Here is a 16,487-nt window from a genome sequence, read left to right as displayed (position 1 = left end):
GTATCCCTATCTTTACCTTTTATGTTATTTTCGTTCATCACCATACCCATTTGAGTCTGCCTGACTGAGATTTACAAGATGACCATAGCTTGCTTCATACCACCAATCTCCGTGGGATCGACCCTTACTCGCGTAAGGTTTATTACTTGGACGACCCAGTGCACTTGCTGGTTAGTTGTGCGAAGTTGTGTTTATGCCATGGTATTGAGCACCAAGTCTTTGGAGCCATTACTAGGGATTGTTTATGTTTTGAAAAGTATTGATCACAATTTCGTGCACCAAGTTTTTGGCGCCGTTGCCGGGGATTGTTCTTGTGTATGGACAACTGACGGTTCATCTTGTTGCTTAGATTAGGTATTTTTTTTTCAGAGTTCTTTAAGGATGAATTCTAGTGTTTCAAGGTGATGTTCTTATCATCACCAAAGCTGATTGATCATCATCAATTTAGCTCTTTAATACAATGTCCTGCTGAAGCTTAGCCGGCCATGTCTAATTCCTTTAGACTAAAGCTTTAGACTAACATTGCATGATTCCTGGAATTCTCATTAAGAACTTTGATACCTTTATTTTCCTTTTCACTTAATTTTCGAAAAAAAAAAACACAAAAAAAAAATTACAAAATCATAAAATCCAAAAATATTTCTTGTTTGAGTCTAGAGTCTCATCTTAAGTTTGGTGTCAATTGCATGTTTCTGTTCTTCTTGCATTTTTTGAATTTATGCATGTATCTTAATTAATCTTCAAGTTGTTCTTGATGATTTCCTTGTTTTGATCTTTGAATTCTATTGACTTGAGTGTTTTGTTGTTTCTCATATGCATTCTTATTTTGTTAGTGTCAATAGTGTACAAACTGCTAAGTTTGGTGTCTTGCATGCATTGTTATTTGATTTTAGTTGCATTTTGATTATTCCTCATTAAAAAAATCCAAAAATATTTCTAATTTGTGTCTTATCAAGTCAATAATACAGAGAATTGAAGATTCAGAACATACAGCAGAGGAATTATACAGAAAAAGCTGGGCATTCAAAAATGCCCAGTGAAGAAGACAGACTGGCGTTTAAACGCCAGCCAGGTGCCTGGCTGGGCGTTTACGCCCAAAAGGGTATAGTTTGGGCGTTAAACGCCAGAATGTGCACCATTCTGGGCGTTTAACGCCAGGATGGCAAAGGGGAAGATTTTGTTTTCAAAATCAATTTTTTTCAAGTTTTCAAAGTTTTTCAAAATCAAATCTTTTTCAAATCATATCTTTTCAATCAAATGTTTTCAAAATCAATTTCTTTCCTTTTTCAAAGATACTTACTAACAATTAATGATTTGATTGAACATTTTTTCCTTTTCTGTTGAGGAAGGTTTTATGTTTGAATCATATTTTTTCTTGTTAGGCAAGTCATTAATTTTTAAAATCATATCTTTTCAAATTGTTTTCAAATCATATCTTTTAAAATTGTTTTCAAATCATATCTTTTTAATCACATCTTTTTAAAATAGTTTTCAATCAAATCTTTTTAATTTCTAATTTCAAAATCTTTTCAAAAATCACTTGATTTCTTTTCCACTCTTATTTTCGAAAATCAATTAAGTGTTTTTCAAAATGTTTTCAAATCTTTTACTTAATTTCGAAAATTACTTCCCTTCTTCTCACATCCTTCTATTTCTGAACTAACTCTACTCCTTAATGCAAAATTCGAACTCCATCTTCTTTGATAAGTTCGAATTTTCTATTTCTGTCTTCTACTTTTCTTTTCCTCTGACACCTTAAGAATCTCTATACTGTGACATAGAGGATTCCATATTTTCTTGTTCTCTTCTCTTTCATATGAGCAGGAACAAAGACAAAGGCATTCTTGTTGAAGCTGACCCTGAACCTGAAAGGACCTTGAAGCGAAAGCTAAGAGAAGCTAAGGCACAACTCTCTGTAGAGGACCTAACCGAATTCTTCAAGGAAGAAACCCATGGCAGCCGAAAACAACAATGCCAACAATGCAAGGAAGGTGCTGGGTGACTTTACTGCACCTACTCCCGACTTCTATGGGAGAAGCATCTCTATCCCTACCATTGGAGCAAACAACTTTGAGCTTAAGCCTCAGTTGGTTTCTCTACTGCAACAGAATTGCAAGTTCCATGGACTTCCAATGGAAGATCCACATCAGTTTTTAGCTGAGTTCTTGCAAATCTGTGACACAGTCAAGACTAATGGGGTAGACCCTGAGGTCTATAGACTGATGCTATTCTCTTTTGCTGTAAAGACAGAGCTAGATGGTTGGACTCTCAACCTAAAGAAAGCCTGGACTCTTGGGAAAAGCTAGTCAATGCCTTCTTGGCAAAGTTCTTTCCACCTCAAAAATGGAGTAAGCTTAGAGTGGAAGTCCAAACCTTCAGACAGAAGGATGGAGAATCCCTCTATGAAGCTTGGGAAAGATACAAACAATTAATCAGAAAATGTCCCTCAGACATGCTTTCTGAATGGAGCATCATAGGTATTTTCTATGATGGTCTCTCTGAACTATCCAAGATGTCTTTGGATAGCTCTGCTGGAGGATCTCTTCATCTGAAGAAGACGCCTACAGAGGCTCAGGAACTAATTGAAAATGGTTGCAAATAACCAATTCATGTACACTTCTGAAAGGAATCCTGTGAACAATGGGACTAGTCAGAAGAAAAGAGTTCTTGAGATTGATGCTCTGAATGCCATACTGGCTCAGAACAAGATATTGACTCAACAAGTCAATATGATTTCTCAAAGTCTGTCTGGAATGCAAAATGCACCTGGCAATACTAAGGAAGTTTCATCTGAGGAAGAAGCTTATGATCCTGAGAACCCTTCAATGGAAGAGGTGAATTACCTAGGAGAACCCTATGGTAACACCTATAATTCTTCATGGAGAAATCACCCAAATCTCTCATGGAAGAATCAAGAGAGACCTCAACAAGGTTTCAATAATAATGGTGGAAGAAACAGGTTTAACAATGGCAAACCTTTTCCATCATCTTCTCAGCAACAGACAGAGAATCCTAAGCAGAACCCCTCTGACTTAGCAACCATGGTCTCTGATCTAATTAAAACCACTCAAAGTTTCATGAATGAAACAAGGTCCTCCATTAGAAATTTGGAGGCACAAGTGGGACAGCTGAGTAAGAAAATTACTGAACTCCCTCCAAGTACTCTTCCAAGCAATACAGAAGAAAATCCAAAAGGAGAGTGCAAAGCCATGACCATGGCCGAATTTGGAGAGGAAGGAGATGAAGTGGACGCCACTGAGGAAGACCTCAATGGGCGTGCACCAACCTCCAATGAGTTCCCCAATGAGGAACCATGGGAATCTGAGGCTCAAAATGAGACCATAGAGATTCCATTGGACTTACTTCTGCCTTTCATGAGCTCTGATGAGTATTCCTCCTCTGATGAGGATGAGTATGTCACTGAAGAGCAAGTTGCTAAATACCTTGGAGCAATCATGAAGCTAAATGACAAATTATTTGGAAATGAGACTTGGGAGGATGAACCTCCTTTGCTCACCAAAGAACTGGATGACTTGTCTAGGCAGAAATTACCTCAAAAGAGACAAGATCCTGGGAAGTTTTCCATACCTTGTACCATAGGCACCATGACCTTCAAGAAGGCTCTGTGTGACTTAGGGTCAAGTGTAAACCTCATGCCTCTCTCTGTAATGGAGAAGCTAGGGATCTTTGAGGTACAAGCTGCAAGAATCTCACTAGAGATGGCAGACAACTCAAGAAAACAAGCTCATGGACTTGTAGAGAATGTTTTGGTAAAAGTTGAAGACCATTACATCCCTATTGATTTCATAGTCCTAGAGACTGGGAAGTGCATGGATGAATCCATCATCCTTGGCAGACCCTTCCTAGCCACAGCAAAGGCTGTGATTGATGTTGATGGAGGTGAACTGATCATTCAAGTGAATGAAGAATCCTTTGTGTTTAAGGCTCAAGGATACCCCTCTGTCATCATGGAGAAGAAGCATGAAGAGCTTCTCTCAAATCAGAGACAAACAGAGCCCCCACAGTCAAACTCTAAGTTTGGTGTTGGGGCCACAACCAAACTCTAAGTTTGGTGTTGAACCCCCACATTCAAACTCTAAGTTTGGTGTTGGGAGGTTCCAACATTGCTCTGAGTATCTGTGAGGCTCCATGAGAGCCCTCTGTCAAGCTACTGACATTAAAGAAGCGCTTGTTGGGAGGCAACCCAATGATTATATTTTATATATTTTCTTTTGTTATTTTATGTTTTTTGTAGGTTGATGATCATAAGAAGTCACAAAATCAATTGAAAAAGCAAAAACAGAATGAAAAACAGGAAGAAAAATAGCACACCCTGGAGGAAGAACTCACTGGCGTTTAAACGCCAGTGAGGCTAGCAGTTGGGCGTTTAACGCCCAGTCTGGCACCATTCTGGGCGTTTAACGCCAGAAAGGGGCACCAGACTGGCGTTAAACGCCAGAAAAGGGCAAGAACCTGGCGTTAAACGCCAGGAATGGGCACCAGCCCGGCGTTTAACGCCAGAAATGGCTCAAAACGTGATTTTGAGCAACATTTGGTGCAGGGATGACTTTTCCTTGACACCACAGGATCTGTGGACCCCACAGGATCACCACCAACCCCACCATTCTCTCTCTCTCTTCTTCACCCATTCACCAATCACCTCAACACCCCTATATAAACCCTTCTTCACCTCTTCATCTTCACACAACCTAAACACCACTTCTCCCCCTCTCTTTGGCCGAACACAAAGCCATCTCCCTCTCCTCCATTTCTTCTTCTTCTACTCTCTTCTTTCTTCTTTTGCTCGAGGACGAGCAAACCTTTTAAGTTTGGTGTGGTAAAAGCATTGCTTTTTGCTTTTCCATAACCATTTATGGCATCCAAAGCCGGTTCAACTGAGAAGGCATGACCTCAAGCCCATCACTAAGAAGAAGGTGGAGCAAACAAGAGACCCCTTTTATCATGAGATCCCTGAGATACCTCAAGGGATGCACTTTCCTCCACAAGACTATTGGGAGCAACTGAACACCTCCCTAGGAGAATTAAGTTCCAACATGGGACAACTAAGGGTGGAGCACCAAGAACATTCCATCCTCCTCCATGAAATTTGAGAAGATCAAAGAATCATGAGAGAGGAGCAACAAAGACAAGGAAGAGACATTGAGGAGCTCAAGCACTCCATAGGATCTTCAAGAGGAAGAACAAGCCGCCATCACTAAGGTGGACCCGTTCTTTAATCTCCTTGTTCTTTATTTTCTTGTTTTTCGAATTTTTATGCTTATGTTTATCCATGTTTGTGTCTTATGATCATTAGTGTCTTAGTGTCTATGCCTTAAAGCTATGAATATGAATCCATCACCTTTCTTAAATGAAAACTGTTTTTATCACAAAAGAACAAGAAGTACAGGATTTCAAATTCATCTTTAAAACTAGCTTAATTAGTTTGATGTGGTGACAATACTTTTTGTTTTCTGAATGTATGCTTGAACAGTGCATATGTCTTTTGAATTTGTTGTTCATGAATGTTAAAATTGTTGGCTCTTGAAAGAATGATGAAAAAGGAGACATGTTACTGAGGATCTGAAAAATCATAAAAATGATTCTTGAAGCAAGAAAAAGCAGTGAATACAAAAAAAAAAAAGAGGAGAAAAACGAAAAAAAAAGGGGAGAAAAAGAAAAAGAAAGAAAAAGAAAGAAATAAAAGTAGTGATCCAAGGCAATAAGAGTGTGCTTAAGAACCCTGGACACCTCTAATTGGGGACTCTAGCAAAGCTGAGTCACAATCTGAAAAGGTTCACCCAATTATATGTCTGTGGCATGTATGTATCCGGTGGTAATACTGGAAGACAGAGTGCTTTGGGCCACAGCCAAGACTCAATAAAGTAGCTGTGTTCAAGAATCATCATACTTAACTAGGAGAATCAATAACACTATCTGGATTCTGAGTTCCTAAAGAAGCCAATCATTCTGAATTTCAAAGGATAAAGTGAGATGCCAAAACTGTTCGGAGGCAAAAAGCTACTAGTCCCGCTCATCTAATTTGGAGCTTAGTTTCATTGATAATTTGGAGTCTATAGTATATTCTCTTCTTATCTTATTTGATTTTCAGTTGCTTGGGGACAAGCAACAATTTAAGTTTGGTGTTGTGATGAGCGGATAATTTGTATGCTTTTTGGCATTGTTTTTAGTATGTTTTTAGTAGTTTTAGTTGAGTTCTTAGTATATTTTTATTAGTTTTTAATTAAAATTAACTTTTCTGGACTTTACTATGAGTTTGTGTGTTTTTCTGTGATTTCAGGTATTTTCTGGCTGAAATTGAGGGACCTGAGCAAAAATCTGATTCAGAGACTGAAAAGGACTGCAGATGCTGTTGGATTCTGACCTCCCTGCACTCGAAGTGAATTTTCTGGAGCTACAGAAGCCCAATTGGCGCGCTCTCAACGGCGTTGGAAAGTAGACATCCTGGGCTTTCCAGCAATATATGATAGTCCATACTTTGCCTAAGATTTGATGGCCCAAACCGGCGTTCAAAGTCACCTCAAGAAATTCCAGCGTTAAACGCCGGAACTGGCACCTAAATGGGAGTTAAACGCCCAAACTGGCACCAAAGCTGGCGTTTAACTCCAAGAGGAGTCTCTACACGAAAATGCTTCATTTGCTCAGCCCAAGCACACACCAAGTGGGCCCGGAAGTGGATTTCTATGTCATTTACTCATCTTTGTACACCTTAGGCTACTAGTTTTCTATAAGTAGGACCTTTTACTATTGTATTTTCATCTTTGGATTATTTTTAGATCCTTTGATCATCTTTGGACATCTAGTTCTTAGATCACTGGGAGGCTGGCCTCACGGCCATGCCTAGACCTTGTTCTTATGTATTTTCAACGGTGGAGTTTCTACACACCATAGATTAAGGTGTGGAGCTCTGCTGTACCTCGAGTATTAATGCAATTACTATTGTTCTTCTATTCAATTCCGCTTGTTCTTTTACCAAGATATCACTTGTTCTTCAACTTGATGAAGGTGATGATTGACACCCATCATCATTCTCACCTATGAACAAGGTGACTGACAACCATTCTTGTTCTACAAGCATTCGAGGCTTGGTGAATATCTCTTGGATTTCTGATTGCATGATGCATGGTTGATCGCCTGACAACCGAGTGCTCGCCTGACAAACGAGCCAGCCATTCCTTGAGATCAGAGTCTTCGTGGTATAGGCAAGAACTGATGGCGGCATTCAAGAGAATCCGGAAGGTCTAACCTTGTCTGTGGTATTCTGAGTAGGATTCAATGATTGAATGACTGTGACGTGCTTCAAACCTGTAACCTGCTGGGCGTTAGTGACAGACGCAAAAGAGGGATTCTATTCCGGTAGGGGAGGGAACCACACCGGTGATTGGCAGTACTGTGACAGAGTGCGTGCATTAGCTTTCACTGCGAGGATGGGAGGTAGCCACTGACAACGGTGAAACCCTATATGAGCTTGCCATGGAAAGGAGTAAGAAGGATTGGATGAAGACAGTAGGAAAGCTGAGAGACGGAAGGGAAAGCATCTTCATACGCTTATCTGAAGCTCTTACACCAATGATATACATAAGTATCCCTATCTTTACCTTTTATGTTATTTTCGTTCATCACCATACCCATTTGAGTCTGCCTGACTGAGATTTACAAGATGACCATAGCTTGCTTCATACCACCAATCTCCGTGGGATCGACCCTTACTCGCGTAAGGTTTATTACTTGGACGACCCAGTGCACTTGCTGGTTAGTTGTGCGAAGTTGTGTTTATGCCATGGTATTGAGCACCAAGTCTTTGGAGCCATTACTAGGGATTGTTTATGTTTTGAAAAGTATTGATCACAATTTCGTGCACCATGCAGCACCATGTATTGTAAAGAAAACACGAAATAGATTTAGGCACCATTTCAACACTGACGCCCACAAAATGGTGCCAATAATCCATTATGTGGGTGGCGCCCACGAAATGGCCTACTCAGGTATGACGGATGTGAATTAGGCCATCACACATGTAGCACACACGAAATGGAGGCATAGGATAAAAACAAGTGGGCCAGACGCGAAATGGAGCCAATTTATTGGTACCCCACACGAAATGGAGCAACTAAGTTATACCCCTCGCGAAATGGTATCTGGATTCTGCTATATAAAAGGTCGTGGCTACCAGTGTGCAGCCATGGTTGGAAATCATAGTTGTACTACGGTGTAATCTATCACCCATAACTCTCTTCCATCTCTTTACTTTGTTTCTAAATTAAGCTAGTTTGCAGTTTGTTGTGCCTATGACTTCTAAAAATGTGTATGTCATCGTATATCTGAATGCAGAAATATCTTATACATTTGAAGGTATTACATTTGTTTGTGACAATCCACTATGGATAATGATCCCGCCCCAAACATCATTGCAAGAGCTGAAAATTTTGGTTCTCATGAATACCGGTATGGTCAGAAAGAAAGAAATCACGAAGTGAACTTACAGGATACCAGTTGCAGTTGCCAACTCGTTTGCAAATCAGAAAATACAGATTAAATCTGACCAACATATTTTTATGATGTTTTCTTATCATCGTAGCATCGGAAGTATCTACTCGTTGAAACTATGTGTGAATCTCCAAGATGTTGGTGGAAGCTCCTCTAGTCCCAATGATGTGGAGTAGGTTGGAAATTTCGGTGCAGTAGATTTCAGGCCCTTTCAGGAAATCATTAGAGCTCGAAGTCCCACCTTCAACACCTTTGTGATGCCGGGAAAAATATAGGAAATCATCCTGCACGTTCCTCCCCTTCCAACCGTGTTGCATCCCCAGAAGGTATTGTTGATGGGTTGGCAAAGACTTCTGATGAAGATGAGATCGAAGATGATAGTGGTGAAGAAGCATAAGTGGTTTCCAAAACCCAACCGCTTTACCGCAAGAGGGATCTTTCAACTCGTGCCGAATCAGTTGGTGTGGCGGTGGATGGTAGTGGATCTAGCGGGACTCCAGGCCACTATCTTTCTTTAAATCTTGGTGCAATGAACTCGACCACTGCCGAAGACAGACCGAGCAACTAGCTTTGTCGGGTGAGATGGAGTTGGAGGTTGGGCTGAAATTTTTGAATAGAGAAACTGTGATGCTTGATGTAAAGAACTACAACATTCGTAGAAGTGCGGAATACAAGGTGGTAGAGTCAGATCAAACTCGATATGTATGTCGATGCAAGCAGTTTGGGGACCAATATCGTTGGATGGTATGGGTTGCAAATACAAGGGCCTCCAGATTTTGGGTTATTCGAAAATATGAAGGGACTCACAGTTGTTTGACAAGATTGATGTCACAAGATTATACTCAACTTGATAGCAACGTCATCTGCCAACATATATTTTCCATGGTTCATGCAGATGTGACTATTTGCATAAAGGTATTGCAAGGATCAGTCGAGCAAGCATACATGTACAAGATTTCTTACAAGAAGGTTTGGCACGCAAAGAAGCAATTGCAAAAATTTATGGTGATTGGGAGGAGTCATACGACTAGTTGGGAAGATATTTCAATGCACTGCAAACTTTTATTCTAGGTATTCTTTGGCAATTGAAAGTTATGTTATGGTAATCTTTGGAGTCCTTTCGGTGTGGTTCTAATTAAGCATAGTCGTGCCAGGTACAATTGTTGACCTGTAAACGCGACCATACTATGTCGGCAACACATTGGACCGTCACAGTGTCATATTTCATCAGGTTTTTTGGTTGTTTCTGTCCTGTGTTGAAGCCTTCAAGCACTGTAAGTCACTGGTCTCAGTGGACGGAACGCACTTGTATGGTAAATACACAAGGACCCTGTAGATGGGATGACAAAACTCCCCGAGACGCGGGGATCCCTGCGGGAACTGCCCCGAATGGGGATCCGACTGTAGGAAATTTTCTCAATAGGGATGGGGACGGGGGACAAAATTCCCCCGAGGCCGACACGGGGACCCGAACGGGGATCCCCGCCCCATCCCTGCTAATCCCCAAACTTCATAAATTCCTTAATAGTTTATTTCTCATATATATTTTTTATTCATTTCACACACACACACACACACACACACACACACACACACACACACACATATATATATATATATATATATATAAACCCAAAACTTCTAATCCTCATTTGCATAACTCTTCTTCAATTCAGAAATCTCTAACGTTGTCCATACTCCATCCAACCTCTAGCCACCCTTTCGCCACTCTCCCTTCTCACTGCATCGTCACACCTCACCGTGCCATGATCCTCACCGCATCGTGCTCTCTATTTGCGGGGTTACTTTTCGTAACTTTGTCGTCGTGTACATTCTCTTCTCTGTTGTCGCGTCTCCCACCTTGTCCACTTCTCTATCCTTTGGCTTGCCGTTGCGTTCTCCCATTGCATCATTTCAAAAAAAGTCACCATCTTTGTTGTTTAGACTTTTTGTATAAAATCTTGTTATTTTTGTATAGAATGGATACTTACACCTCTATTCATATGGAAATTAATAATTAGTTAGAACTATCAGATAGATGGGGAATGGGGTCCCCGCGGGGAATGGGGCTCTGTAGGGGATGGAGATTGGGAGCAATATTCTCCCACGGCGGAGAACGGGGGCGGGGACGAGGAGTAAATCTGGGGGCGGGGATGGGGAGCAGGGAGGCATCCCCCGCCCCCGCCCTGTCCCATTGACATCCCTATTTTTGCCCATTACTTTTGTAATTGTCGAAAGGGAGAATACTGACTCGTGAATAATAACATACTGCCCATTCGGCCCTGCATGAAGGAGACATCGTATGGTCGGAGAGATAATACAGTAGTGTCACCGATAGATGCGGATCTCCTTACTGCAATTGCGGGTTGTGGGTCGGTATCGGACCGTGGAAGGGCCAGTCCAAGATCTGTAGGTGTGTGCGGTGATGGCTGCTGAGGGATGAAATGCTCTAAACCGTCAAACAAGGAAGAGAAGTTTGTCCAACCAACTCTATCCATGGAATCAATCAAGTCCTGTGTTCTACCCCCTTGGGATGAACCACCGACCTCATAGCTACTCAGGTATGGCATAACCTGCTGCATGGAAGATGGCTGAGGGAGATCTCTTGCCACGAATGGTTGAGGGTAGTAGTAATCTCCATGGAATTGAGCTTGTTGCGGTGGACCCTGTGCTCCAACCTCTGGCTCATCAAGTGGTCGGTCTTGTGCGGGAAACTCTGCCTCTTCGTACTGGTGCGGAATTTATAACCCACAAACTAATCGACAAGTGCACCGGGTCGTATCAAGTAATATCTCAGGTGAGTGAGGGTCGATCCCACGAGGATTGATAGACTAAAAAACAATAGTTGATTAATTTACTTAGTTAGACAAGCAGAAAATGGTGTTTGAGAGTTCAAAAAGCATTAAATAGGAACTTCAGAATATCAGAAGACAGGCAATAAATAAGTTGGGAAAATAATATGGAGAAGGCAGTTAAGGCTTCAGAGTTATCTATTTTTTGGATTGACTTTTCTTAATTTATTTTAATCATGTAAGATTTAATTCATGGCAAAGTATATGTGACTAGACCCTAATTCCTTAGACCTTTCTAGTCTCTTCTAATTCTCATCAACCGCTAATTCCTTGGTTAATTAATTCCAATTAGAGGGTAAAATTCAATTCTAGTTTATATGCCACAGAAATCCTAATTATCCAAATATAAGAGGATTATATGTCACGTATCCCGTTAAATCCAGATAATTAGAATTTAGGAGAAATTGTTTTCAAGCTGTTGTTCAAGTAAAGAGCTTTTCCAAGTTATACAAGAACTCATGTAGATAAAGAACGAAACAATTCTTAAATTATAAATCAGTACATGAATTAAAATAGAAAAATAATAGAATTAATCCATACAAATAGACAAAGTTCCTAACCTTAACAGTGGAGGTTTAGTTGCTCATGGTTCAGAGAGGAAAACTAGGATTCAGGTAAACTGTAATTTACATTATCAAAATGGAATGGAATAATATTATCTTTTATATATAATCCTAATTAATTTAAAATCTAATTTCTAAAATTAAAATAATATTTTTTCCTATTTTAAAATTTAAATTTAAATCAGAACTAATTAAATAATCTGCGTCTTGTAACGTGGAGACCACTTGACTTCACTGGATCCGCGCCTAACTTGGTAGAGAGCTGCGCCTTACTTGAGTGCCAAAATGGGGCCCAGAAATTGCCCCCACCATTTTCTGCATTTTCTACACGTGGCGCACGTCACGCGTACGTGTCAGGTAGGCGCACGCGTCGCTGCACAAATCTCCAAATCACGGGCACGCGTCAGGTACGCCCACGCGTCGCTCCTCGCTGATAATCTCCTTTAATTTTTGTGCTCCTTCCAATTGTGCAAGCTTCCTCTCCATCAAATTCAGCCAAATGTTACCTAAAATAAACAAAATTACACGAGACTCAAAGTAGCTTCCATAGTGGCTAAAAGATAATTAATTCTTGATTAAACTCAACAATTTAAATGCAAATTCAATAGGAAAAGATAAGAAAGATGCTCATGCATCACGTACCCTAGCATCACTGTGGTGTCTTTCTTAGCGTGTACGTCGGCGGCTACGGTCTTGTGGAACAGCAGGTAAGCTAACCACAGGTGCTCTTCCATACTTTGCCAGGGCACCTACAGGAATGTCGTTACCCCGTGGATCATGCAATGCTTCAGGTGCAGACAGAAACCTCCAGGTCCGGTCACAGTACCACCTATAGTAATCTTGGCTGGGACGCAAGGTGTTTGCATGATCAATTCGCAGACAATATGCCTCGGTACGACGGCTAGACCATACCTCAAACCAAGTTAACAGGCGGATGGGCCACCAACCATCGTCGTTGCGGGTCGACTGTCGATGGAATGTATCGATATTCAAGGGAGGGTTGGGCGGTCCTTGTTTTCCCCCAAATTGACGTAACACTATGTTAATGTTAAGAATCTCAATCCACCTGAATAATATTAGTGGCACAACCGAGGTGTAGAAATCTCCACGGGGGTAGTCGAGAAATTCCGCAGGCACTCTAGACAGAATACTAGGATCCATGTACGATAACCAATTAAATTGCACGCAAAGGTATCCACGTCAACGTATGTTAAGATGAACACAATAAATAAAATTCAATAAAGGCTAAACCCTACCTCATCCACTTGTAGATTGTCCAACCCCAGGCGGTGCCTCACTAGGCGTTGCTCAGCGTAGTCATTCTGTCCTTTCTTACCCGCCTACCTGATGAAAAATAAGTACGTGAAAATAAGTTGCCTACTCAACAATAAATCAAAATTTAAGACGTAACAACAGTAAACATGATACGACACCTTGTAGCTAATGGAAAACTATACAGCGTCGACACATTTGGTGCCCAGAACGATGTCCTGTAATATATCCATGACATTAACAACGTATGACAGCCAGCCATACCTTCGATGATGTAATCAGTTGCCAAGCACATGGCTCGATATAACCAACAAAGACATGCGCTACCCCAACTATAAGTACTGATGGCATCAAAATTGGCCAACAGAGGAAGAAAAGAAGGTGGACGGTGTTGTTGGCCTTGTCCGGCAGTAGTAGCACCCCCCGACCGCGGCAACAAATACAAAATATAACAACAGGCATACTAAATTAGGGCATTATCTGGTAAGTCAAGCGACATCTTTTAAAGACGATTTCTAAGCCACTTTAACTTTATGTCGAACTTCATTGTCCCTACATGCTCGACTAGAACATCACCAATAAGTTCTTGGCACTATTGCCATATGTCTTTCTGGTGAAACTTGCTCCATGACCTTAGAGTACCACTGACAGGCTCGCCATCAATTGGTAAGCTTAACTGCATTGCCACATCTTCCAGTGTTATGGTACACTCACCCTAGGGGAGGTGAAATATGTGCATCTCGGGAGACTATCTTTCAACAAATGCATTTATCAGTTGATTGTCATACTCGAAATGCTTTATTAATGAAGCATAATAAAATTTTGATCGTCGTAGATAAGATTCAAGCCTCTGCCGCCTGGTCTCCATGCTTGGATCCGGCGGATCAGACGTGAAAACATCAACAAGTGTGCCATGCGATGTCAAAACACGTGCGAGCTGCAACAAAGAAACACGAAGAACACACTTAAGATTACAATAACCATTATTAAATAAATTTGTTATAATGAGAAAACTAATGACATTATTGACAACATATGATCACTGAAACTAACCTTATTAGTAAAATGTGCAACAATATAAATTTCATCTAACCGATTAAGATTTTCTTCCATATTAATTCTACTACCACTGCTCATTTTATATTTTTTTTTATCAAACCACAAAACAAAATTATTAACTACATGCACTTTTTTCTTTTTCTTGCACGGATTATAATTGTTTTTATTCCTATTTCACCTCAACTTATGCTACACTTGATCCCCTTCCCCTTCTTCCCTTTTATATACACACCAACCCCTTCATGCCTTCTCTCATGCTACTCGGTGCACCCAATGCATGCTAGTACGGGGACTGGAGCATCTGAAACCTGCAACCTTTACTAAAGCCACCCATATTTTGTGTCTGCCACAATTGGAGTGACCATTTCGTGGGCGCCGCAAATGATGTCTCCCAATTCGTGTCTGTCAGACTTAGTTTGGCTCAATTCGTGTGTGCCGTTGGTGAGGTGCCCATTTTGTTGGTGCCATCAATAAAATGGCCCATTTCGCGTTTGGCCAGGTTGGATTCGGTTTGTCAACGTTTCCTCTGCTATGCATGGCACCATTTTGTGGGCACTAGTGTTAAAATGGTACCTAAATCCATTTCGTGTCTGTTTCATAAGACATGGTGCTGCACATTTTGAAAAATATTTTGAACTATGCGTATTTAAGGAAATAAAGTTTTTTCAATATTTATTTTAATAAAAAAGCCTTGTGAAATTTCTTTGTTATGCACTATTATTTAGTATTCACATGAATGAAAAGAAATAAATTAGACTTAATTTAAAATTAAATATGTTAAAAAATATTGTTTTGTGAAAAATACCTTAGAGATAAATAAAATATTAAATATTTTTTATGCATTGTGCGGATACATACACTAGTTAAAATTAAGTTATTTAAAATATTTTTTATTATTCAATATTAATATTATATTTTTATTTTTATAAATTTTAATTTTATTATACTTTGATATATTTATTTAGTTATTACCGGGTCTAACGGTTTGACTAGTGATTCGTCGGTTGAACCACTGACTCAGTGATCTAGTAAGTTAGCCAGATCAATTACCACTTCGGTTTTGATAAATATGGTGATAAAATAGTTGACCAATTTTTGAACGTTAAAATAGATTTTCCATTTATAAAACTGAACTTTTATTTTTTTGAAGTAAAAGTGCTCAACACAACAAGGTGGAGCAACAAAAGTAAAAAGAAAATAAACAACAAAGAACAAAGAAAAACAAAAATCAAACCATAGACATCTCTGGTATTGCCTTCAACAACTGTTGGGATCAACACCATACCACTATTTGTAGCTTATAATCGACCTGTTAATAACTTCCGCTACTCCTGTTTCATGACTCCTGAATATTTTGTTATTCCTTTCCATCCATGTATTTCAGATAATAGCGGAAAAAAACAATTAACCACCTTTTACGCTCTTCCTTTCTTATAGGCACTCCTTGCTTTCTCCTTTTGTTTTGCTTGATTTTTTTCTGTGCAATTGCCTCATTTTGAACTTGAATAGTGGCCATAATATCTTCTTCCTCATTATATTGAATTGCTCCTGATTCTACCGCTAAATTTCATGCGAATATGTTTTCTGCCATGTCTTTTTCCCAACTATTCCCTAGCCTTTCCTGACAACACGAGCTCCCTTCCTGCTTCTCTGAGTCTCCAGAAACCTCTAAATCCTTCTCAATCCCTCCAAACATAAAATTTGTATCTTCCACCAGTGTACCTTCCTTTCCTGAGTTTGATTCCTCAAGGTCTTTTCCACTCTTTATTGTTGTTTCAACATTCTTTTTAATGCTCCCAACTGGACAATTTGCTTGTCCAAGGCTATTCTGCATCACTAAGTCATCTACTTTGATTGTGTTTGTAATCTTTTCTGTCTTTTTTCTTGTTCCCAGCCCTACATCTCTATTACCATATTCATCAGCATTGTGCAAATTTTTATACCACATGAAACCAAATTAACATTCTAATCATAGTTGTTAAAATCGGACCGACTCGATTGGCAAGACAAAAAAACTGATGAATCAGTCACGAGACCAATTTGGGCAAAGCAAGGCACTAGACAAGAAAAAAAAACCGGTAAAAACCGATTTGATCCGGTCGATTCTAGTAAAAATCGGCAAACCAAAAATCCGGACTGGTTCAAGATTTTTTTTAATAAATTAATACCTTAATGCTAGCTCAGAGGAACTCCCAACCCCAACCCCAACCCCGCTCACTCCAGAGCTAGAGCCTCC

The 16,487-nt window shown here is 40.0% G+C and overlaps 1 non-coding gene across 1 annotated transcript; it reads right to left on the bottom strand.

Annotated features, from left to right (window-relative positions):
* Window positions 1-2,350: 2,350 nt before the first annotated feature.
* LOC130937796 (small nucleolar RNA R71) lies at window positions 2,351-2,458 on the bottom strand. Its single transcript, XR_009068995.1, has one exon. It is a non-coding gene; the product is annotated as a small nucleolar RNA R71 (small nucleolar RNA).
* Between the last annotated feature and the right edge of the window lie 14,029 nt (window positions 2,459-16,487).

This window comes from Arachis stenosperma, chromosome 6 (genome assembly GCF_014773155.1).
Source record: "Arachis stenosperma cultivar V10309 chromosome 6, arast.V10309.gnm1.PFL2, whole genome shotgun sequence".
NCBI classification, from domain to species: Eukaryota; Viridiplantae; Streptophyta; class Magnoliopsida; order Fabales; family Fabaceae; genus Arachis; species Arachis stenosperma.
This window is presented reverse-complemented; position numbering and strand designations above follow the sequence as displayed.